This window comes from Heterocephalus glaber, unplaced genomic scaffold (genome assembly GCF_053883595.1).
Source record: "Heterocephalus glaber isolate CG9 unplaced genomic scaffold, H.glaber_assembly_v1.0 deba00001472, whole genome shotgun sequence".
Classification (NCBI taxonomy): Eukaryota; Metazoa; Chordata; class Mammalia; order Rodentia; family Bathyergidae; genus Heterocephalus; species Heterocephalus glaber.
In genome coordinates, this window is record NW_028258315.1 from 59,671,168 (window position 1) to 59,695,115 (window position 23,948).

The 23,948-nt window shown below is 37.7% G+C and overlaps 1 protein-coding gene and 1 pseudogene across 4 annotated transcripts in view; both read right to left on the reverse strand.

Moving 5' to 3' along the window:
* LOC106010150 (uncharacterized) overlaps positions 1–23,948 on the reverse strand; it is a 270,531-nt gene that overhangs the window by 225,494 nt on the left and 21,089 nt on the right. For all 4 annotated transcript variants that reach the window (XM_087181362.1, XM_087181358.1, XM_087181361.1 and 1 more), the window contains exon 2: positions 9,643–9,733. The gene's annotated coding sequence lies outside the window, so the exon portion shown is untranslated. The remainder of the gene's footprint in view (positions 1–9,642; positions 9,734–23,948) is intronic.
* On the reverse strand, positions 13,265–13,460 carry LOC147826370 (small nucleolar RNA U3; annotated as a pseudogene).

Consider the following 23,948-nt stretch of genomic DNA (forward strand, 5'->3'; position numbering starts at 1 on the left):
CTGTCAAAGTGATGTTATTTTATAAAAATAAGTTATAATCTAGATCTGGTATATTCATTTAATCATTTACACATTTTTAAAATATTTATTGAATACTTAGTAACTGTTTGGCCCTGAGCAAAGTTTTGGTAGATAAAAGCCGTTACCTTCTTCTTAATGTAGGACTATACTCAAGAGATCAAATACTTTCAGTGAGTTGACTGAAAAAATTTTTAGCATGCTCCTGCCAGCTTGAACTACTGGTGGTACATGCATGACTGTCTCATCAGGCAGCTTGTACCACTGGTGGTAAAAATGGTACAGTCATGCATGGGAAGTCATGCTGATGGTTCAAGCCACTCAGCAGCAAGACAATTTACAGCGTCATCATGAATGTGTTAAAAAGAGGAAGAATTTAGTTTCCTTACTGCATATTAAGCAGAATAGTAGGTTTCACTTTAGCATATTCATATATGCACATAGCATACTTCGATCATTTTCATCCCTAATACCCTAATTTTTAGAACATTGCGTGTATATAAATATTTTAGTTGATATTCTTGGGGGATGTGTTCCAAGACCTTTTGTGGGTACCTGAAACCATAAATATATGTATTATGCTTTTTTCCTCTATATCCACAAATTTTATAGCTTTTGTATCTTAACTAAGTACTTATTGCATACTATACACCCAAAACATTTTCAGTTTGAGATGTGACAAGAAAACTAGTATGAATTTCTTTTTCCTTCATCACAATTTCATGGATAGATTCATTCTCACCATGGACTTTAACAAGTCCCTGAATACAATATTTTTTCTTTCCATATTAAGTGGAGGACTTTTACCTTTTCACATAAAGGAAGCATTTTATGGCTTCTCATTGGTGTTGTGATTTTCCAAGATCACTAGTCTTTCTTTTTGGTCATATTCAGTGAAATAAATTACTGAACACAAGCATCATAATACCTTAATAGTGGACCTGATAATTGAGATGGCTACTAAATGACTAATGTTGAAGGTAGCATATGTAGCCAGATACATTAGACAAAGGGCTATAGTGAATGGGATATACAGCAGGGCAATTTGAGACTTCATCAGACTATTCATACCTGAATGTAATTTAAACTTATAAATGTTTATGCCTGGAATTTTCCATTTATTATTTTTAAACCAAGAATGACTGTGGGAAACTGGAACCATGGAAAACAAAACCATGGATAAGGGAGGAAATTATTGTATAATAAAATATTTTAAAGGGCTTTATAGGTAAAAATTAAAACACTGTATTAAACAATATTTAGGTCAAAGTGAAAATAAAACTGCAATGACCACATTTCTTTAAACAAAGTAAAAATAAAAGGACCCTGTGAGCCTTTATGGGATACTTTACAATAGCAATCAAAGGGAAATTCATAGCCTTCAAAAGTAGATTTTAAAAACCCAATTTTGAAAAAATCCAATTTAAAAAATCAAACTAGAGGCCAGATATGGTGGCAGATTCCTGTAATCCCAGCACTGAAGAGGCTGAGGCAGGAGGATTTTTGCCAGTGTGAGGCCAGGCTGGGCCACACAGTGAGACCTTGTCACAAAAAAACTAGCAAGACAGCTAAGTCAACCAAAAAATATTTAAAAAACAATAATACATATTAAAGTAGAAATTCACAGGACTCTTTCAAAGACAGGAAAATAATAGATCTAGGCCTAGACCCTGCACCAAGCCAGAGGACCAGGAACCAAGCTCCCCAGCCCCCAGCCCTGGGGTTCTCCACAGCACAGGGCAACAGAGGTGACAAAACAACACACTAACCTGATTGAAGGAAAGCTTCACTTCAAGAATGACATGATAACATAAAACAGAGACCAGGTAGGAGATAGCCTTGGGAGTTAGGCTTGGAGAGGTTAACAGCTAAATAGGGATCTCCTGGGATCCCCTGGGAAGCCTCGGTTCAGACCACACAGATTACTGCACCTATATTCTGTTGTGGGAGGTCATGTTCAGTAGGAGTAATGGTCAGAGGGTGCAGTCCTGAAGAAGAAGGAATTTAATATAGTGGTACGTTTGCACCCTGGCACTGCTGCCTACATCTGGCAGAAATTAGTGACCTGAACTACTATAGGTCAAAATAAGGGTGGCCTAATTGTCTTTTCTTAAATCATTGTCCTCTTTGTTTTGGTTGAGGGCTGTTCATGAGTGATTCCTAGGGTTTGTCAATATTCAGTTGAAATTTGATGCTACTGTTGTTGCTAAACTTACTACTATGGTCAAGCTAACGTAGTAGTGGTTGACAATTGATTTTCTCTGTATGCCAATATCTAGATTGCATGAGAGTTGTAAATACTGTGGCTTTCTCCCAAAGAATGGGGCAATGGGCCGAAAGTTTTTGCAAACCTCAGCACAAACAAACAAATAAACAGTAACATGAAAAGATAAGGCAGCAAAATGCCTCCAAAATCTTCCAACTCTCCCCAAACTGGTTCAAAGAACACTGAGGGGAAGGAAATCATAAACTACACAGCAGATAGGTCTGAAAGGGTACTAATGGAGGTAAAATAGTTCAATAAGGTACTTGATCAATTTAAAGAAGATACAAATAACCGGATGATGACCCTAATGAAACAAATGATCAGCAAGTCAAGAAAAGACACTAATAAACAGCTAGTAGAGATAAAAAAAGAGATACAAAACATGAATGTCCACCATAGAAAAGAATGAGAGGCCATAAGAAAGTTCCAAACAGAAATCCAGGAGATCAAAAACATGATTGAAAGTATAAGTAGCAGAAGCAACCAGTGTGAAGACAGAGTGTTAGACCTACAGAACAAAGCTGAGGTCAATGGTCAACTAATGAGAGGTACCTTAAAAACACAAGGAAACATGAAAAATGGATTCAACAGCTCCAGATGACTCAAAAAGGACTAATATAAGAGCAACTGGAATCAATGAAAAATCAGAAGATAAAACAAAGGGTATTAAATACCTCTTTACAGAAGTAATAGCAGAAAACTTTCCAGACATGGAAAAAGAATTTGACATACAGATAAATGAAGCATATAGAACCTCAAATAAACAAGAACCGAAAAAAATCCACTCCACAACACATAATTATTGAAATACCAGAAATATGACACAAGAATAAAGTCATAAAGGCTCCTAGAGAAAAATAACAAATTACCTATAAAGGAAAACCCATCAGAATACAACAGAGGAGGAGGCTTCCGGGCTGCCATATCACCCCCACGAGCACAGAGGAGGTAAGCCGCATGGTTGCCAGCAGCAACCCCCCACGCCCTGTTGAAATGAGAAGACACATAAACAAGTATCGAAACCAGACTTCCCAATCACGTAAAACAACACCAAAGGGAAAAGAGATGAAACACTCTGATATTGAACTACCTGGACTCCCTGAACTGGTGACAAAAGAGGATCTGGAAAAAATAAAATCAGAAATAATTTCTCAGATAACAGCAGAGATTGTGCCCATAGTGCAAGACATGATTAATAAGTCTAGAGAGGACACAGATAAAAAAATAGAGGAGTTGAGGAACATGATGGAATCCCAACATAGGAAACAAATGGAATCCATAAAACAGATACAAACAGATTTCCAGAAGATTAAAAACTCCATTGAAAGTCTATACAGCAGAATGAGCCAATGTGAGGACAGAATTTCAGATACAGAAGATAAGATTGCAATTAGTGACCAGGAAAAGAAAGATTACTTCAAAATTGTAAGAGACCATGAGAAATCAATCCAGCAGCTGCTAGACAATGCAAAGAAGAATAACGTAAGACTGACTGGACTCAATGAAGAAACAGGAGTGCAGGTGACATAAAAAAACTGTTCACAGAAGTGATGGCAGAAAACTTCCCAAGCAGAGGCCAACAAGTTGACATACAGATAAGTGAGGCATATAGGACTCCAAGTAGCTATGATCAGAAAAAAATCTACACATAGGCACATAATAGTTAAGATTCCAGAAACCCAATAGAAGAACAAAATTCTACAATCAGTTAGAGAAAAGAAACAAATCACATACAAAGGAAAGCAGAATCATCAGAATCACAGCAGATTTCTCAAATGCAACCCCTCAAGGCAAGAAGAGCTTGGAGTGTTGTATTTCAAGCCCTAAAGGAAAACAGCCTCCAACCCAGATTGATGTACCCTGCAAAATTATCTTTCAAAATTGATGGAGAAACAAGATACTTTCATGACAAAGAGCACCTTATGAACTTCATGAATGTGAAACCAGCACTCCAAAAAATTTTAGACAATACCCTAGCAAAAGACAATGAGGATCACAACCCCAGGAAGCCCAGCAGAATGAATCTGTCAGGTCCAATAAGAAATTAAATGCAAAGGGGGAGAATCCAACAACCAGAAGAAGTCATGACAAGGATAAGTCAATATGTATCAGTTATAACCATCAATGTTAATGGTCTCAATTCACCAGTCAAAAGAAATAGACTGGCAGAATGGGTCAAGAAGCAAGATCCAACAATATGCTGCATACAAGAAACACATTTAACTCAAAAAGAAACTCATAGACTAAGAGTTAAAGGGTGGAAAACAATACTCCATGTGACAGGAACCCCCCCAAAAAATAAAAAGCAGGAGTACCTATCCTCTTTGCAGATCAAGTGGATTTCAAATGAAAATCTGAAACACTGTGGTCCTAAGAATTTCAGATAAGGGATACTCAACTTGTACGTACAAATCTATTGTGAACATGTGTTTTCATTCCTCTTAAGTAAAAACTTAAGAACAGAACTGTTGGTTCTTAACAGTAATACAAGAAATTTCTATATTGTTTTCCAAAATGGTTTATCATCTTACATTCACATTAGCAGTATTAATAAGTTCTAACTGGTTCACATCTAAGCTGACATTTGTTCTTTTAAAAGTTTTAACTTCATCTCACTAATGAGTGTATAATTCAATCTTGTTATTGTACTGATTAGTATTTTTCTGATTCTAGTGTTGCACACCTTTCCTTGTGCTGTACTGGCTATTTATCATCTTCTTATGTCTACTTTTTAATTGAGTGGTCTATTAATGAGCTCTAAGAATTCTTTATATGTTCTGGTCATAGATTATATGCATTATAAATATGGTCTGTTTAAGGACTACTTTTCATTTTCTTAATGATGTCATTTAAAGTTCCAAATTTTGATGGAATCTCATTTATCAATTTTTTTATTCTATGCATCATGTTTTTTATATCCTAGGAAATTCTTGCCTACCCTAAATTCATAAACATTTTCCCTTATAATTTCTTCTTAAAGTTTTATAGTTTTAGTCTTTCATATTTAGGTTCATAGATCCTTTCAAGTTATTTTTATGTATGGAAACAAAGGGTTAAGTTTTTATATACGGATACCAGGTGTTGTAGTGCCATTTCCTGAAAATATTATCTTTTCTTCTGCTCTTGAATTGAGTTTATGGTCTATAAAATGTTAAATAATCTTTCAAAACTCAGTGGATCATATATGTGTGGTTCTATTTCTAGATTCTCAGTTTGATTCTAATGATCTGTATGTCTTTCCTTATACCAACACTGCCTTGATTACTGTAGCTTTAGAGGAAGTCTTAAAATTAGGTAATAAATGTCTTCCAACAGTGCTTTTTTTTACTTTTCTAGGTCCCTTGTACTCCTACATAACTTTTAAATTTCAATATCCAATTCTTCATTTATAGCAAGTATACATAGACCTGAACTTTTATATATATCTTGTGTTTTCGAATCTTGCTAAATTCAAATACAAGTTCTAGGGCCTCCTAGGGATTTCTTAGTATTTTCTCTGTAGATGATCTTTTCATTTATGTATAAAGATTTTGCTTCTATCTTGCCAATCCTATCCTAATTGTGTCATTTTATTGTCAGACTATTTTGGTTGGAGCCTATGTTTCAAATTTTAATGGACAGATGAAAAGTAGGCATATATGCCCTTGTTCCCCACCTTAGGGAGAAAGCATTGTATCTTCTCCATTCATATAAGGCATTTTTGCTGAAGCATGGAGTACATGGCTTATCTGTCGAGAAGGTTCTGTTCTACTTCTAGTCTCCTGATAGCTTTTACCATGAACAGCTGTAGAATTTAGGCCAGTACTTTTTCTCCAACTACTGACAGAATCATATGCTTTTTTCCTGTCCTCTCTTAAAATGATGACTTTTGGGGGTGGATTTTCCAATGCTGAACCAACACTGCCATCCCTATAATAAAACCACTTTCTACATACTGCCAGATCTGATTTCTAATAGTTTTTTTTGTTAAACAAATTTTTATCTATGTTCATACTTTTTTCTTCTATTATCTTTATCCAGTTTTAGGATTAGTACAATGTTGATTTCCTAAAATGAGGGGAGAAATGTTCCTTTTTTTTCTGCTTTCAATATTTGATATAATTTATCAGTTAAAATGTATATGAGCCTGTTGTTTTCATATAGGTAGGTTTTCAAGCTAGGAATATATTTTCTTTAGTAGGTGCTATTCAAATTTTATATTTCCTCCAGAGTCAGTTTCATTAATTTGTCTTCCAAGGTAATTCTTGGTTGTCAAATTTTATTTCAAGAAAGATTTTTGTAATATGCTTTCTATATCCTTTTAAATACTGTAAAATCTGTGGTAATGTCTTCTAGATCTTGATATTGTACTTTTAAAAATGTATAATTGATATTGTGTAATAGGAAGAAAAAGTCTAAAGCAGTAGGGGATGTGGGAAGGGTAGGGGAAAGGAAAGAAGGGAAAAGAAAAAATATGAGAAAAGGAAAAAAATGGAAACAAAGTCTTTGCAAATAGGGAAGGGTGGAGGGGGTGAAGGGAGGGCAGGGGAAGGGTGAAAAAAAATAAGAACCAAGATACTCATATAAAGTTACAAGATCCCAATGATGAATGTAACTGTATTTTATACCTAAAATGTACCAATAAATTTAATGGAAAAAAAAAGAATTATAACAGTTTTCTCAACACAAACCTTAAAGCCAAGGAGAACATGGTATAAAGTATTTCAAGCTCTTAAAGAAAACAACTTCCAATCCAGACTATGATAATTTGCAAAATTACCTTTCAAAATTGATGGTGAAATAAGATACTTCCATGATAAAGAAAACCTAAAGAAAGTCATGACCACCAAACCAACACTCCAAAATATTCTCAAGGATATCCTAGAAGGAAATAATGAAGCTAACAATGTCAAAATGTCCAATAAAATGAATGTATGAGGTAGAGCTAGCAATTAAGTGGAAGGGAAAGAAAGCAAAACAGCAACAGGAAATGAATACAATGACAGAAACAAATAAATACCTATCAGTTGTAACTATAAAGGTAAATGGACTCAGCTTGCCAATCAAAAGACACAGATAAGCAGAATGCATCAAGAAACAAAATTAAAGAGTATGCTGTATATAAGAAACAGGGTTTTTTTTGGTACCAGGGATTGAACTCAGGACCTTGCACTTGCAAGGCAGGTGTGGCACTATTGAGATAAATCTCCAGCCCAAGAAACATTTTCAACAACAACAACAACAACAAAAATTCATAGACTAAAATTTAAAGTATGCAAAACAATATTCCACACATTAGAAATCCAAAGAAAAGCAGGAATAGCTATCCTATTTTCAGACAAAGTAGATTTCAAACCACAGCTGATCAAAAGAGGCAAAGAAGATGGGCTGGGGATTTAGCTCAGTGGTTTTGCCGCGTGCTGCGCAACCGCAAGGACCCAAGTTCGATCCCCCGTACCAAAAAAAAAAAGAGGTAAAGAAGGATGTTACATATTGGTTAATGGAACTATTCAACAGGAAGAGATAACAATTATAAACATGTATCCACTAAACCACAGTGCACTCATCCTCATAAAATAATATGTATTGGACATAAAAAATCAGATAAACATCAATACAATTATAGTAGGGGAACTGAATACCCCACTATCACTAATAGATCAATTAAACAAAACAACCAAGAAATACCAGAGTTGAACCAAGCCTTGGAACTAAAGAACTTAATAGATATACACAGAATTTTGCACCTAACAATAGATACACATTCTTTTCAGCCATACGTGGTACTTTCCCCCAAGTAGACCACATACTAGCTAATAAAGCATACCTAAGTAAATGCAAAAGGATTGAAATTTTACCATGCGTATTATCAGATCATAGTGCAATAAAACTAGAAATCAATATCAAAAGAAACCACAGGAACTATGCAAACATATGGAACAACACACTCTTGCATAATCAATGGGTCACAGAAGAAATGAAGAAAGAAATAAAGCAGTTCCTAGAATTAAATGGTAATGCCAATACAACATACCAGAACTTATGGTACACAATAAAAGCAGTCCTATGAGGGGAGTTTATAGGGGTGAATGTCCACATTAAAAGAAAAAAGTAGGGCTGGGGATTTAGCTCAGTGGCATGGCGCCTGCCTCACAAGCACAAGGTCCTGAGTTCGATCCCCAGTACCAAAAAAAAAAGAAAGAAAGAAAGAAAATGAACCCAAATAACCCAATGATTCATCTCAAGGTCCTAGAAGAATGAGAACAATCCACACCCAGAGGTTGTACAAGGAAGGAAATTATAAAAATCAGAGCAGAAATATATGGAGACTAATAAAACAATACAAAGAATCAATGAACTGAAGATCCAGTTCCTTGAAAGAATAAAACAAATACAGCCAATCTTACCCCAAAAAAGAAAAGAAAGGATACAAACTAATACAATTTTAAATGAAAAACATGGAATTACAACAGACTATCCCAAAATACAGTGCCAAACAATTGTAGAACTCAGAAAAAATGGAGAAATTCTAATATACAGATAAATTGCCAAAACTGAACCAAGATTTTAAAAAATAGGTATGTCGATCAATGGGACAGAATAGAAGAAGCAGAAACCACTTCAGACACATGCAATTTTTTAAAATCTTTGACAAAGGAACAAAAAACATACACTGGAGGTGCTAGGAAATTTGTATATCCACATGCCAAAGATTAAGTATAGATTCATATATCTCACCATGGACTAAACTGAAATCAAAATGAATCAAAGATCTAAATGTTAAAACAGAAACACTGAATCTGCTGAAAAATAAAATAGGTACAACTCTTGAAGACAAAGGCATAGGCAAGGGCTTTCTGAACAGAACCCCAATGGCATAAGAAATAATACCAAGAATAAACAAATGAGATAATATCAAAATATCAAATATCAAAATATCAAATAATATCTGCATGCCAAAAAAAAACAACAGACAGAGGAAAGAGACAATCTATGGGATGGGAAAAAAATTTTACCAGCTAATCCATGGACAGAGGACTCTTATAAAGAATATATTTAAAAAATTAAAAAATTAGACCCACCCCAAATAAAAGACCCAATCAAAAAATAGGCAACTGAAATGAACAGACATGTCTCAGAAGAAGTACAAATGGACAATAGGAGTGCATATTAAAACTATACTGAGATAACATCTTACCCCAGAAAGAATGGTTACCATAAAAAAACTAATCATAATAAATGCTAGTGAGGATGTGGGGGGAAAAGGAACTCTTCTACATTGCTGGAGGGAATATAAACTAGTATAATCACTGTGAAAATCAGTGTGAAGATTTCTCAAAAAACTCAAAATAGAAATTCCATTTGACCCAGCCACTTACCTTCTAGGTATCTTCTCAAAAAATTGGGCTGGGGATTTAGCTCAGTGGTTCCGTTGCCTGCCTCACAAGTACAAGAACCCGAGTTCAATTTCTGGTACCAAAAAAAAAAAAGATATAATCACCACAGATGCATATCCATGTCTATAGCAGCACAACTTATAACAACTAGATCTTGGAAACAGTGTATATGTGCATCAACAGATGAATGAATAAGGAAAATGTGGTATTTATATACAATGGAGTATTATGCTGCCACAAAGAAAGATGAAGTTGAGGCATTTATAGGTAAATGGAAGCAACTTAGAAACATAATGTTAAGTGAAATAAATCAGACACACAACTCAAATTTTGCATGCTTTATCTTATATGAGAAACACAAAATGTATATGTGTACAAATAAAGGGCAAAATAGAAGAGAGATATATAGGAAGTAAGGAGAAGTTCAAATACTTCCCCAAATTACATACTTTGCTGTTTCAAAAATATTTTAATATATATGCTAATTTGTTTCAGTTATACTACTAATTTATCTTATATTGTTGAAAAGAAAGTTTTGTATTATTGGTTTCTTTTTTGTAAGAATCTTTTTATGTCTTGTACTCTGAGTAACTACTTCAACAATAAAGATACACAATCTATTAACTATTTTTATTCTCTTATTATTTTGTTTGAAATTTTTTTATTTGTTAAAAAATAATAGAACTAAATAAATAAAAATGTGATTTCTTGGGCAGAGAGGGACACAGTAGCTAATCTAATCAAGAACACAAAGCAGAAAAATATATTAAAAAGAACAGTAAGAAATAGCTTTCAACAAGGAGGAAAATTTTTAAATTCCAAGAAACTACATTATACAACAGTGCATAAGTAAATTTGAAAACAGATGAAATAGGTAACCCCTTAGGAATGCAATTTTACAAAATTGACTCCCATAATGAATGCTTAAAATGCTTAAGCTAATTTTGAGAGAGGTACTTGATTGAGAAACACTGCACTAAATAAACTGTCATACTCAGTTTGTTTCACAAGGGAATTCTACTAAACCTTGAAAATTCAAAAAAGACCAATGCTACATGAATTATTCCAGAGTATATAATTTACCACATTAGTGAATGAAGAACAGTGAGATGGTGTGGTATAGTTTGAGAATGTCCCCCAAAGGTTCATACATTGGGAGCTTGGTTCTCAGTGTGATGATATTAATTGGTGGTGGGACTTTTCAGAGGTGAGGCCTAGTGGAAGATTGAAAGACTGGCTCCTCCCTACACTTTGGCTTCCTGTCTTACCATGTGATTTCTCCCTCTCACACATGGTCTAACTATGATGTCATTCACCATGAGACCTTCACCAGAGCTGAGTCCACCCCAGCAGCTTGTCCTGTACCACCAGAACTGTGAGTTAAATAAGCCCCTCTTCCTTATGATGTACCCATCCTGAGTTATTTCATTATAGTAATAGAAAACCAATACAGTAAAGTGATTCCTTCTATAAATGTTGAAAGGCATTTTATAAAATTTAACATTCATTCCAAATAAAATAGGAAGCAGTATATTTCCTAAATAAAATTAAAAATAAAAACCTAAATCCAAAAACTATGTTAGAAACATTAGGACTGAAGTCAAGTATATGGCAAGGATATGAACTATCTCTACTACTATGTAACACTTTTTTTTTCTACTTAACACTCTTTATGGGATGTATCAGCCAATGTAATTAAACAGGAGGAGGCAATTTAAGGCTTAAGAATTATAAAAGAAGTAAAACTATCTCTATTTGCAGATGACATGATAATATGCTTGCAAAACCCAAGACATTCAATGATACAGGTGAAACAATAAAATAATTCAATAATAGGGCAGGGGATAAAATTAACATACAAAAATCAATAGCTACATATAAGACAAATAATGACCAGTTAGAAGGGATGATAAGCCGGGGGTTTAGCTGAGTGGTTCTGCCGCCTGTCTCACAAGCACAAGGTCCTGAGTTCAATCCCCAGTACCAAAAAAAAGGGATGATAAAAGCAAAAGCCACATTTACAATAGCAGCAATAATAAAGATAAAATATTTTGATATGTGTAAAAATTATAAGACAAAATCTTTAAAACACTCCTAAAAGATGTAAAGGTACAATTGATTAAAAAATATCCTTTGTTCTTTGATAATATAACATTCTAAAGATGTCACTGCCGGGCCTGGTGGCTCCAGCTACTCAAGAGATTGAAGCAGACAGATCACAAGTTCTAGGCCAGCCTAGAAAACATAGAAAGATTTTGACTCAAAATAGGAAAAAGAGTTGGAATGTAGCTCAGTAGTAGAGCACCCCTGGGTTCAATCTCCAGTAAAACACCCACACGCACACACATGCACACACACACACACACATATACACGTGCAAACACACAGAAAAAGAGATTATTTATTTTTATATTATAAATTTAATGCAGTTCCAATAAAAATACTGGCAAATTTTTGTTTCTCAAGTTAGAATAGTTGATTCTGAACTTCAAATATACTGTACTCTAAAAAGTAAAGCATTGGGGCTGGGGATTTATCTCTACGGTTCCGCCACCTGCCTCACAAGCACAAGGTCCCAAGTTCAATCCCCAGTACCAAAAAACAAAAACAAAAACAAAAAAATAAAGCACATAAGAATAGCTAGTAAAATTGAACAAGGAAAAGCAAAGAGGGTAAATTCATCCTAATAGACATTAGAATGTATTATAAAACCTCTGTAGTTAAAACTGTGTGCTGTTGTAACATAAATAGAATAGTGAGGGCTGGGGATTTAGCTCAGTTGTGCCGCCCCTGCCTTGCAAGCTCAAGGTTCTGAGTTTGATCCCCGATACCGAAAAAGAAAACAAAATAGTAGAATAGCAAGTCCATAAATAAACCCAAGGACATTTGAAAATCTAGCATAAGACTATTGAGGATAAATTCCCAGAAGTGAAATGAATACTACAAGCAGTAAATATAGCTATTCCTGGATAATGTAAAATTCTCCTCCATTGAAACTGTTCTCTTTTGCATTTCCACTAGCAAGTGAAAATGTGTATCTCCCCACAGTCCCATCCACAGGATGTGTTGTTATGCTTTGGATTTTCTATTTATATTTGTAAAAATGGTATCTCAGTGCAGTTTTAATTTGCATTCTCTTATTATGAGTGAGGTTTAATAACTTTTAAGTCATTTGTATATTTTTATACCTTTCTTTTTATGAAGGTATAATTTTTATACACAAAATTTACAGATCTTAAGTGTTCAACTCAATGGAATTTGACAGTTGAATATATCTGGAGCCACCAGTGGAAACCAGATCTAGAATATTTCCACCCACCCTAGAAAATCCCCCTGTGCTCCTTTCCAGTCAGTCCCTCATTCCCTCCAGAAGCAACTGCTTGTCATTATAGATGAGTTTTGCTTGTTCTTTGACTTTGTGTAAGTGGGATTAGACTACGATGTGTATTTGATCATTTTGCGACTCTGATTATTTTGCTCAACATAATTTTTTAAAGATTCATTTATGTTGAGCATTAGTTCATTCATTTTTATTACTGAGTAGTATTTCCTTCTCTAGATATAATGCTTGTCAAATCAATTAATGAAAAAAATTCCCATAGAGACCAGTCAGATTATGTCCTTCCTCTCTCACTCTCCCAAAAGAAGAGAAGAACAATTATCATTGGCAAATGGCACTTGCAGGAAAACAACACCAAAATCTGGCTTCATGTTCAGGAGAGAAAGCAGCCTCTTCTTGTGGTTTCCAGTGTTCCATGTGTCCAGTGAACTATCAAAATGATCCCTGAAAGTATGGTATTCAAAATTAATTTTTGTCTTCATATGATTTCTCACTGTTGAAGAAATATGAAAAGGGGGAAAAAATAGAATGAACCTTGTAGCTTGGGATTAGGATTGGAACTATCAATATGAACTCTTGGTTTTTAACATAGATAAATCTAGAAGTAGCTGTAGGCATATGGGTGTAAGTGCATGTAAGTGCATGTGTATACATGTACATGTATTGGCCACTGTCTACTGATAGGGCTCGGGAGCAGTGTCACTTATATAGTAAAGAGCACACCTACCACCTATACCTTGGTGTCTTAGTCCATTTTCTGTAGGTATAACAAAATATTTGAGACCAGGTAATTTTTGGAGTAGAGGTTTATTTGGCCCACGGTTCTGGAGGCTTGGAAGTGCAAGAGCATGGTGTCAGCATCTGGTGAGGGCACTCTGGCTGCATTACAACATGGGCATCATATACTAAGACACAGTAAGTCGACTAGCTCAGATCACTCTTTCTGTGCCATTAGTGCCATAACTCAATCTTCATGACCTCATCTAATCCTAATTAGCTCAAAGACCTCACCTTCAAATACTATTAGCATATGACTTTGGGGATTAAGTTTCTAATGTATGAAATTTTGGGGACACATTCGAACCAAAACACTTGGTTTCTAAATACCATTCTCCATGAAAAAGAATCAAGGCTCCTTGGAGAAATAGCCAATTGAGTTTAGAGTTGGGGTGAAGAGAATACAAGGGTAAGTCTGGAACATCTTCTGCTAGACAGTAAGAGCAATCAAAAACTGATGTGACTATCTTAAAAGGGTAGAGGTGTCAACTTGAAGGGCCTTTCAGTAATATGAACACCAAAAAGAATAAAGACAGGAACAGATTATAATGAACTGAGTTATTATTTCTAATTGTTACTAAAACTAAAAAAAAAAAAATGTTGTGTAGATGGAAATCTTTTTATATGGAATGCCAACTAATAAATATGGAAGAAACTTTAAAAATCACCATTTTGCAACCACCATAATAGTAACTGATTCAGATGAAAATGCACTGTTTTAGTGGTGAACTTGGTAAGCACAATATTAACCAAATGACCAAAGTTAACATCACCAAACAATCATGCCCACTGATACCACGTGCCCACAAAGGGATGCACTAAGAAGTATGAAATATTCCCACCAAAAATGTTAATTCTAATCACAGCAAAAGAATCACTTAAGTCTAAATAAAAGCACATTTGGCAATACAACTGGAACTTGGGTTCCAAAAATATCAGTGATGTGAAAGAAAAGAGAGGAGACTAAAGAAATAAGACAAATATATACTACAGCATGAGAAAAAAAATCTTAAAGGACAGTATTGAGACACATGAGAAAAATCTGAACATGGAGTATACATTATATAAAAATATCACATTAGAGTTAAACATCTTAAGTTCAATAGTTACATTGTGGGAATACAGGTGTGTAGGAACCAGCTCGAACCTGACCAAGAGGTGATGAGGATGAAAAATAAAGAGACACAGAAATCTGGAGGGCTAGGGCACTCATGTCTCCCTTCGACATAGAGCCCCAAGTGACTGGCACACCTTGTTTTTCACTCAGACATGGGCAAAAACAATTAGAGTTACACAGGATTCATCTGTCTCCCACCCTGCATGGTACTTCTCTGGGTAAACAACTTAACCTCAGGTGATTTTACTTTTCCCTGCAGCATGTTAGCACACTTGCATACCCTCTTTTTCCTTAGTGTTTTCCAAGGAGGCCAATTAGGCCTCATTCTTCCCATCTGGTCTTCCACACAGGTAAATGGCTTTTGCCTTATTTTCTCATCACTGGGACAAAATACCCAACACCCACAACTTAGAGGAAGAGAGGTTTATTTTAGTTTACAGTTATAATCCATGGTTGGCTGTCTCCAAAGCAGAATTGGCATGGCAGAGGGGCCTAGCAGAGGAAAGCTGCTTAAGATGTGGTGTTCAGGAAACAGAGAAGGGAGGAAGAAAAGACAAAATATACCCTTTCAGATCATGGTCCAGTGGCCCACCTCCAGCCAGGCCTCATTTCCTAACAGCACACTCAGCTGCTGAACTTATTAGTGAATTAGTCTACTGATGAGTATAGTGCCCCTATGATCCAATCACCTTCTACACACATGAGAATTTGGGGGTACATTTCAGATATAAACCATAACAGCCTTGTTCTTAGCAAATAAATGCCAAGTATTAAAGGACAAAATGTCATCACATCTACAATTAACTCAACTGGTTTTTAAAAATGTGTTGTGTGTGAATATATATATATTAATCTATATATTATATATATTTGGTTCATAGGTGGCTATCTTTATATATACATAGAAAGAAGGTGACTGGTAAAATGTTAATTATTGACTCTGAAGGTTAATGAATGTTGCTGGTACTATTTCCTTTTCAACTTTCCTGTAGGTTTGAGATTTTTCAAAATAAAAATTGAGCATTATTTTATCATTAAATGGATACTATGAAATTCAAAAAATATTTTTCATTTGAAAGAAGAAACTTCCTAAAGAAATGTAGTGTGACAATGGCTACTTTGTGCTATCATCTTAGGCTCTCAGAGTATTAAAACTTACTTTGTGAAGGCTATTTCAAGATGAAGGATCCCTCAATGGGGAGGCTTATGAAGCTGTGTCCCTAAACACTGATGCATCTTCTGGGGCTGGCTGGCTGCCTGAATTTGTTGGTCAAGGTCCTGGCTTAAGCAGATCCTTTCCTCTGGCAGTAGCAACTATACCTTCAGGGAACTACCTCTTCTCACTCCATGTGCTTTTGTTGTAGTTGCTAATCACTAGGCCCTGTCTCCTGACCCAGGCATGGGTCCATTGTCTAAGGCTAACAATGTACCCCCAGTCCCTAGTCACCATGCTTAGCCCATGCCATGGAAGGGTATGTGACCTAAGCTGGGCCAACTGGTCTCGTGCCTCAAATTTTATTTATGGATGCCAGAAGATATTTTATTTATTTATGGATGCTTTTACTTTCCCCTGGGATCCCTTGGGCAGAATAATATACACCTGGAGCTATCTTCAAGCTATAACCAAGAGTCCAGATCATTCAGTCGGCAGTTGCATAGGATGAGCCTCAGGCAGAAGGAAAAGCAATCAGCATTGCTTCAAGGTCCCTCAGATTGCTACTACCCCTTGGCGCCAGTGCTTTCATGTTGGTCTTTTGGCTCTTAAGTGCCCTGTTTCGACATTACAGGTACTATCTTATGCCACAGACTAAACTCTACGTGGAAGGACACGTGGCGTGTATGCATGTGTGCATGCCTCCTTCTGCCAAATGTCTTCTTATTTGCTCAAGGCCCTGCCCTCTTGTGGGTCATTAATTCTTTCCATAAACATGGAATGTCAACTATGAGCAAGATGTTGAGCAAAGTGCTATAACACAGTGCTTCCGCATATCACACTGCTTGCCTAAAACACCCAGCATCTTAAAAACACAGCTCCATGGGTCCCATTCTCAGAAATTTTTGCAAGAGAATCTGTATATGTAATAAGTCACTAAGAAAATTTGCATGAGTATTCTGGTTTAGAAAGCCGTGCAGAGATGGGCAGAGATATCAAAGTGGAGGTGGCTCAAAGTGACCTTATAGGGCGCACTGAGATTAGTGGGGAGGATAAGGGAATTGAATTAATTCTAGTTATGTTGCAGAAACCAGAGCTGGCCTTAAAGAGAATACTTAGGAAAATCCTCCAGGACATGATAATCTCACAGTGCCAGTCTGTGGCACTAGTGGGAGGTAGTGGAAACTTTAGGAAGCAGGCCTAATAGAAGAAAGGTAGGCTCCTGGAGGTATGACCTTGAAGGAACTATTAGGACCCTGGCCCCTCCTTTCCTTTTCACTTCCTGGCTACCATGTAGTGCACAGCTTCCTCTATCCCATGCAGATACGCTGCCTCACCACAAGCCCAAAGGCAATGGACCAGAAGACCATGGACTAAAACCTCTGAAACCATAAGCCAAAATAAATCTTTCTTCCTTTTAAGTTGCTTCTGTTAGGTATTTTGTCACATTAATGCAAAAGTAGTTAATACACTATTATTCAGCAAAGAAAAAATTTCAAACTAATGAGCATATTCCATACATAAACATTCTGAGATATTTCCTAACCAGCATCCCTGGATATTGCATGAGATGTTAAAGGCATATTTCTTTTAAAAATTCAGCTGTTAAATATATGAAAGATAGATGTGGTTGAATAGAATTATAGGATTTCTTTACTATAGGAATTCTCAGACTCATTAATAGACTCAGGTGCACTATGTATAAACCAGAAGATATAGGTGGAGCATCTTTAAAAATGTATAGTACAGTGCTGGGGATTTAGCTCAGTGGCACGACACCTGCCATGCAAGTGCAAGGTCTTGAGTTCAATCCCCCATACAAAAAACTATAATTTTATATATATATATATGTAGTACTATGTATGGTAAAGAATTCTTTCCAAATTTATTTGAGGGTAGACTCATTAAGGGAGGGGTGGGATGGAAAAAAAAGGATTAATTTTAGGACTGGGACTAGAATAAGATAAATGAGGTACATATGGTCCTGAACTTAAGAAAATACCTGCTTGGGCTGAGGATTTAGCTCAGTGGCACTGCACCTGCCTTGCAAGTGCGAGGTCCTGAGTTCAATATCCAGTACCACAAAAAAAACCAAACAAAAAAAGAAAAAAGAAAATACTTGCTTGCATGAAAACACTCATACAACCTAAGACCTAAGGCATCTTAAAATAGGCACTGCAAACATGCAGTGCTATCGCTGAAACTAATATTACATGAACACAATTTGGGAAAGGTTCTGTGGCCACTCCTCGCTCATAGTATTTAGCCAGGGGCCATCATTGTGAGGATGACAATAAACATTTCTGAATCCTTCTTTTCTCATTTTGCAGTGGTTCTGGCCCAACACTTGTGTTGTAGAATCCATTCCGGGCCCTGCCGAAGAAGAAGCCTTCCATGGAGGTCTGGCCAAGGCAGTGGAATACAGCTGGAGCTCTGAGCAGGCCAGGCTCCCCCTTTCACTGGTTCAGCGAAAGGAAATCCGAATGGAATTTGCCTGTCCCACACACCAGAAGAACTTGCTAGTTGCTCAATTTCCTTTATTCTTGAAAAACACAGAAACTATGAGAAACTCCATAGAGGACTGCCTAATGACTAGGACAATGTCTGGCACTCAATAAATTGAATGAGTGAAAAATGAAGAAATGAATAGAAGTGGAGGAAGAAAAAGAATCATAGAATCAACAAATAGAAATCAGAGAAAAGGCCTCTGACCTCTCTTTCGAGTGCCTCCTCTGAGCCGGATGTGCTCCTTAGATCACATTTGTTTTTCATTTGTACAATCTCCTCATTAATGTCCCTCCCAACATAAGGTCCTGTTTGATGTTACAGCTAATGACTAAAGCTGGGTGGGGCACAATGCTGAGAACAGTTTGTTCAAGAAAGCATGTACACTCCGCAAACTCTCTTTCCTTAAGTCATTTTCTTTCTTCTAGTTCCTTTAAATTCACGAAAAGAATCATTTGGAAGGGTTTGTTGGGGTCATGTGTGGAGATGCATTTAAATTCTAGAGCTCAGCGTCTCTTTAACTCTAAAAAAATTTGCCTCTTCTCTTTAAGTGAAAATACTTCAGGGCAAACACAACCTAAGTAAATATAGTAAAACATATGGCTTTTAAATACTATATTGACATGATATCCATGTCCATTCAGATGGCATGCTGATATACTACATACTAAACAAAGCTTCAATTGTTTGGTCATTAAGCTAATTAGACTCTACTACAAGTGAGTGGTATTAAAGTAGTTCTTCATTATAGTCCAGTTCATGAAAGGATTAAAAAGCCAAAAGGACATATTTCCAGAATTAAAATTATTACTGCATTCACTAAGTATCTGTATACTCCCTGGGCAATCATTTGGCTTCCTGAGAATTGGCACCAGGAATAAAAGCTGAAGGAATCTGTTTCCCAGGACTTCATCTGACTCACTGGTAGTAAGTGGAGTTCATGCTTGTGCTATCCCATGAAATGATCAATCTTGCCCTTCATAAATGTTCAAGTATTCCTGCTCTTTTCAGTATTTGCATGTCATTAGATCAGATCCTTTTAAGAAACAACACATATTTTCCTCTTGTGACTAGATATTTCATCTAGCACTCACAGTGTTCGTAATTCTATAATTTCTATAATCAAGTGATTGAATCAATGAGGATCCATGCAATGTATCAAATTCTTGACAGTCACTAAACCTCACCTCCAAACTGCAGACAATGAAGGTCAAAGCTGTCAATTTTACATACTGCTACTGGATTTCATCTGTGTGTGTTTACCAAGAACCCTTTCATTGCAGCACATTTGTGCAAAGAGGACTTCAGGCTCCTTCCTGTGTGAGGAGAACCCTGGATTCGACTCCTAAACACTCAGAGATGTGGTGGCAAAATACCACACTTGCCAAAAGCTCTATGAAGCAAACAATTTCTACCTTTCAATGATTGGCATAACATCAGGAGTGCATATAAAAGCCTCTGTGGGCTTCTACACCAAAACAAAAGCTCCTCTGTGCTGGATGAGGAGGGAAAATGCTTCCTAGAATGGGACTGGCTTGGTTAGAGAAGGAAGCAAGCCCTGTGGGTTTTCAATGCCATGTGAGTGACTTTTCTTCTTCCGTATTAGCAAGTCAGCCTGCATCCTAACCTTTGAGGGTCAAGTCTCCAGTCTGAGAGCAGCAGTTTTTAATTGGTCATGCTGTTGTGCATGGCTGGTTATTCTCAGCTGATTTCAGCATGCTGTCAGATGGTCTAAGAGTTCATTATTAATACTGTACAATAATGAAAACCTGCCTTAGGGTATAAATGGGATTCATTTCTCCCATGCAGGTGACAGTATCTGCCTCCTCTGGGTCTCCCTAAATTATCATAGGTGATTAAAAGTCTTGATTTCAAAAGGCATCCCTGAAGGGAAATGAACTGAGGAAATTAAATTATCAACATTCGGCAGTATTTTTTTTTTTTTTTTGAGACAGGGTCTCACTATGTAGCTCAGGCTGGCCTCAAACTCATGGCGATCCTCCTGCTTCAGCCTCCCGATTACAGGCTAGGATTATAGGTGTGCACCACCATAGCCAGCTCAACATCCAGAAGTATGGAAACCAATTGTGTTTAACTTATTACAAGTGCCATGGTACCAAACATCACCAAGGGAGTACTGACTACTAAGTAAACTATAGATAATGCAGCCCTTGGCTATCACTAGTCTTTTCTTGAGTCACTCATCCTGCAACTTTCAAATCATACTGGTCTTGTATCTGGTCCTAGAACATGCCAAGACCCTTCAGGCCCTTGCCATGGCTTTCCCTTCTACCTGGGATACCCTTCTCCCAGCTCATCTTCAATAGATTGTTCTTTCTCATTCCTTGGGTCTCAGGCAAAATTTTCCATCATCAGAAGGGTCTGGTGTTCTCCGCACCTCTTACCCCATTATATTCTTTAGTATATTGTTAATCTCTTTCACAGTTCCCATCATGTTCAGGAGTGAATTGATATTGTTTATTTGTTTATCCATATATTGTCTTTCCTCACTGTCTTGTCACCAGTTCAGACTAGGGAGGTTTACTTAAGATTCTGGCAACCCCAAGAAGAGACACAGAACTGAGAACTGAGTTAAACACCCTTTATTCAGCTGCTTAGCCATAGTCCATCTGTTTAGTCACTCTTGTGGCCCCAAGCCACTGTACACTCATGGCAGCCCTCAGACCCTTAGCCCGCCCACCCATGCTCTCAATAGTCCTCAGCTGCTTAGTCGACATTTACACCAAAATACGCTAAGGTGGCCATGTGCCAGTAATAGCTTTGGTTACGGAAGTTACTGTATTTATAGCAGCCAGTATTGACCTTGTCTACAGAAGTAATTTACCTCAGGTATCAGGAGTTGAGTCTATGCTGGGGTCCTGTTGACACAGAGCCCATTATCTCCCAGATTCCCTTCACAGCTTGAACCAAAGTACCACCATAGTGAGGACATAGGCCCACAGTGCTGATCCTTGTGCCCACATGTCCCAACAGTACAAGGAGAATGCATTTGCAGCCCATAATAGTGTCCCTTGTTTTTGTATACTCATGTGTATAGTCATATTTAGGGGACAGGCTGGCACATACCCTCAGCTGGCCCAGGGCTGGGCACCAAATTAGCTCTCCAGCTCTTTGCAAATGTCTCATTTAGTCCCTTTTTCCAACCCAGGCCCACTAGTATTTCCAATGAGCTGAATACAGAGGCTTTTTCCTACTGGGCTGTTCCTGCTCTAGACAGCACCTTTGTGTGGAATGGAAAGTGGGTTTCCCCTCTGGGCAAACCCCTCTTTTCTTTCTTGTGGTCTGTGGTACAGTACATAAACTGTAAAACTGTACAAGGTGGCCCTGCTGGCCTTTCTGCAGGCTCAGTGCTGACCATGCCCTGGGCTATCTAGTTTATCTGTGTATCCTATTCTGTGTGGCCCATTCGTCTTGCCTCATGGCCTGGATCCACATGGGCCAATGGCCAACTAGCCACTCTGTGTCCTTTCACATAGAAAGGCATAATGTCAGGCCTCTATATATCACCCAACTATCAGTGCATATGATAAGGGGGCCCTCAGCTCAGCCCACTGACTACTCCACCTAGTATCAGTATCAAACTAAATATTGTGTTTCTGGGTGCACAGCAACAGCTGTATGTTGTATGGTGGGTCCACAGCTCAACCCATCTGCATACCAAGTACTTGCTGGTACTCATAGCTTACCCTCTCTATAAGGGGTTTTCTCTAGTTCCTCAGGCAGATGGGATGACAATGCAACATCCACTGGCCCTAACATCTGCTGTAACTCAGCAGAAAGGGAACTTGTGCTCTGTACCCTGTTACTCTAAATATGCTATCTGGTCAGAATTGGTACTTGAATAATCTCTGTATTAGGGACAGATATCTATAAGTGTAGCCACCCAGCCAGTGGGTAGGTAGCTTGCACCTTTATGGGACCTCCTCATAAGGTCTGTGAGGCTGCTACCTTCTTCTCTATAAGGGAATAGTGGACTTCCACCCCCTTCTATAATTGTGACTAAATTCCTAAGGGCATGCACAGCCATTCTGTGCTTTGCTACAAACCCCAACCAGAGTCCTCAGTAGTTATATAAACATCTACCTCACAGGGGTGCCTCAGGTTGGCCATCTGCAGGATTTGTGCCTGCTGCACAGCCTACTTTGCTGCCCCAAAAGCCTGCTCAGAATCTTCTATCCTATCTCAGGCTATACCCTTTTTACTCAGGTTTTACAAGGGTTTTAAGATCTGGGCTAAATGGGGAATAAAAACACTCCAATATCCCAGAAGCCCTAGAAAATGTAACTGTTTCATTATGGCAGGGTGAGGACACCTCATCAATAACAGCATCTGGTATTGCCTTTGTCCCACTTGACTAGAAAACTCTCCAAACTTGACAGAGAGCCCAGGTCACTGGCCCTTGGCTTCACCAATGGTACATCTACATGCCACCAGGTGCTGCTTGAGACTACCAGAAGTGGGCTTCAGACCTGCAAGAAAATCAGAGGGCAACAACATCATCGATACAATGAAATAACCATATGTCCCATGGGGCTGGCCATGCAGCTGTCCTTTGCCATCAGGAGGGCTATACAAGTAAACATGTGGCAACACAATGAACATCCACTGTCTTTTTTCTCACATGAAGACAAACTGTTCTTGCCTCTCAGTAGCTATGTCCATAGAGAATATTGTTATTTGCAATCTCAACCCCTGGAGGATATCCACCCCCAGGATGCACTCAGGTACCACAGAGATGTGGATAAGGAGCCAAACGACTTATACCCAGAGTCATAGTCACCAGTTTCACTTTGATGGTGGGTCCCTTGTGGCCATCTGTGTAGGCTGCCTTTCCCAGGAACTATCAGGATTGCCATAAATCAGGCTATAGTTTGTCCCATTGTCCATTAAAGCAAGCACACAATGCACATTTATGGGGATCAATAAGTGGCAAGCACAACATGAGGTCCCCAGTCCTCTTGCATGCCCCTTGACCGGCACCTCGGCCCTTCCCCTAGTCAAAATGAAACAGCTGTATGGCATCATCCATAGAAGCCACGTAGTCCTGGGTTTGGACTACTTGCAATTTCAAAGCCTGGGTTTGGACTACTTGCTTCCTCTAGGGAACCTTTCCCTTTTGGAACTGTTGATCAGGATGTAACTGTCTGTAAAGGGGCAATAGCACATCATTTGGCTATTTTCAGTCTGCTTGCACTCCTGCTTCTTTATAGCCTGAAGCTGCTGCTCTTTTCTGTGCCCCTCAGCTGCCTCCTCCACCTGGCCCTGAGCTCCCTCTCAGCTTTAGATCTGCGTCCTAGGGCTCCCAGTGACTGCCAGTTCCAGCTGGCCCAATAGTCTCTGTCAAGCTCCTCCCAACCCTCACTGGTTCACTGCCT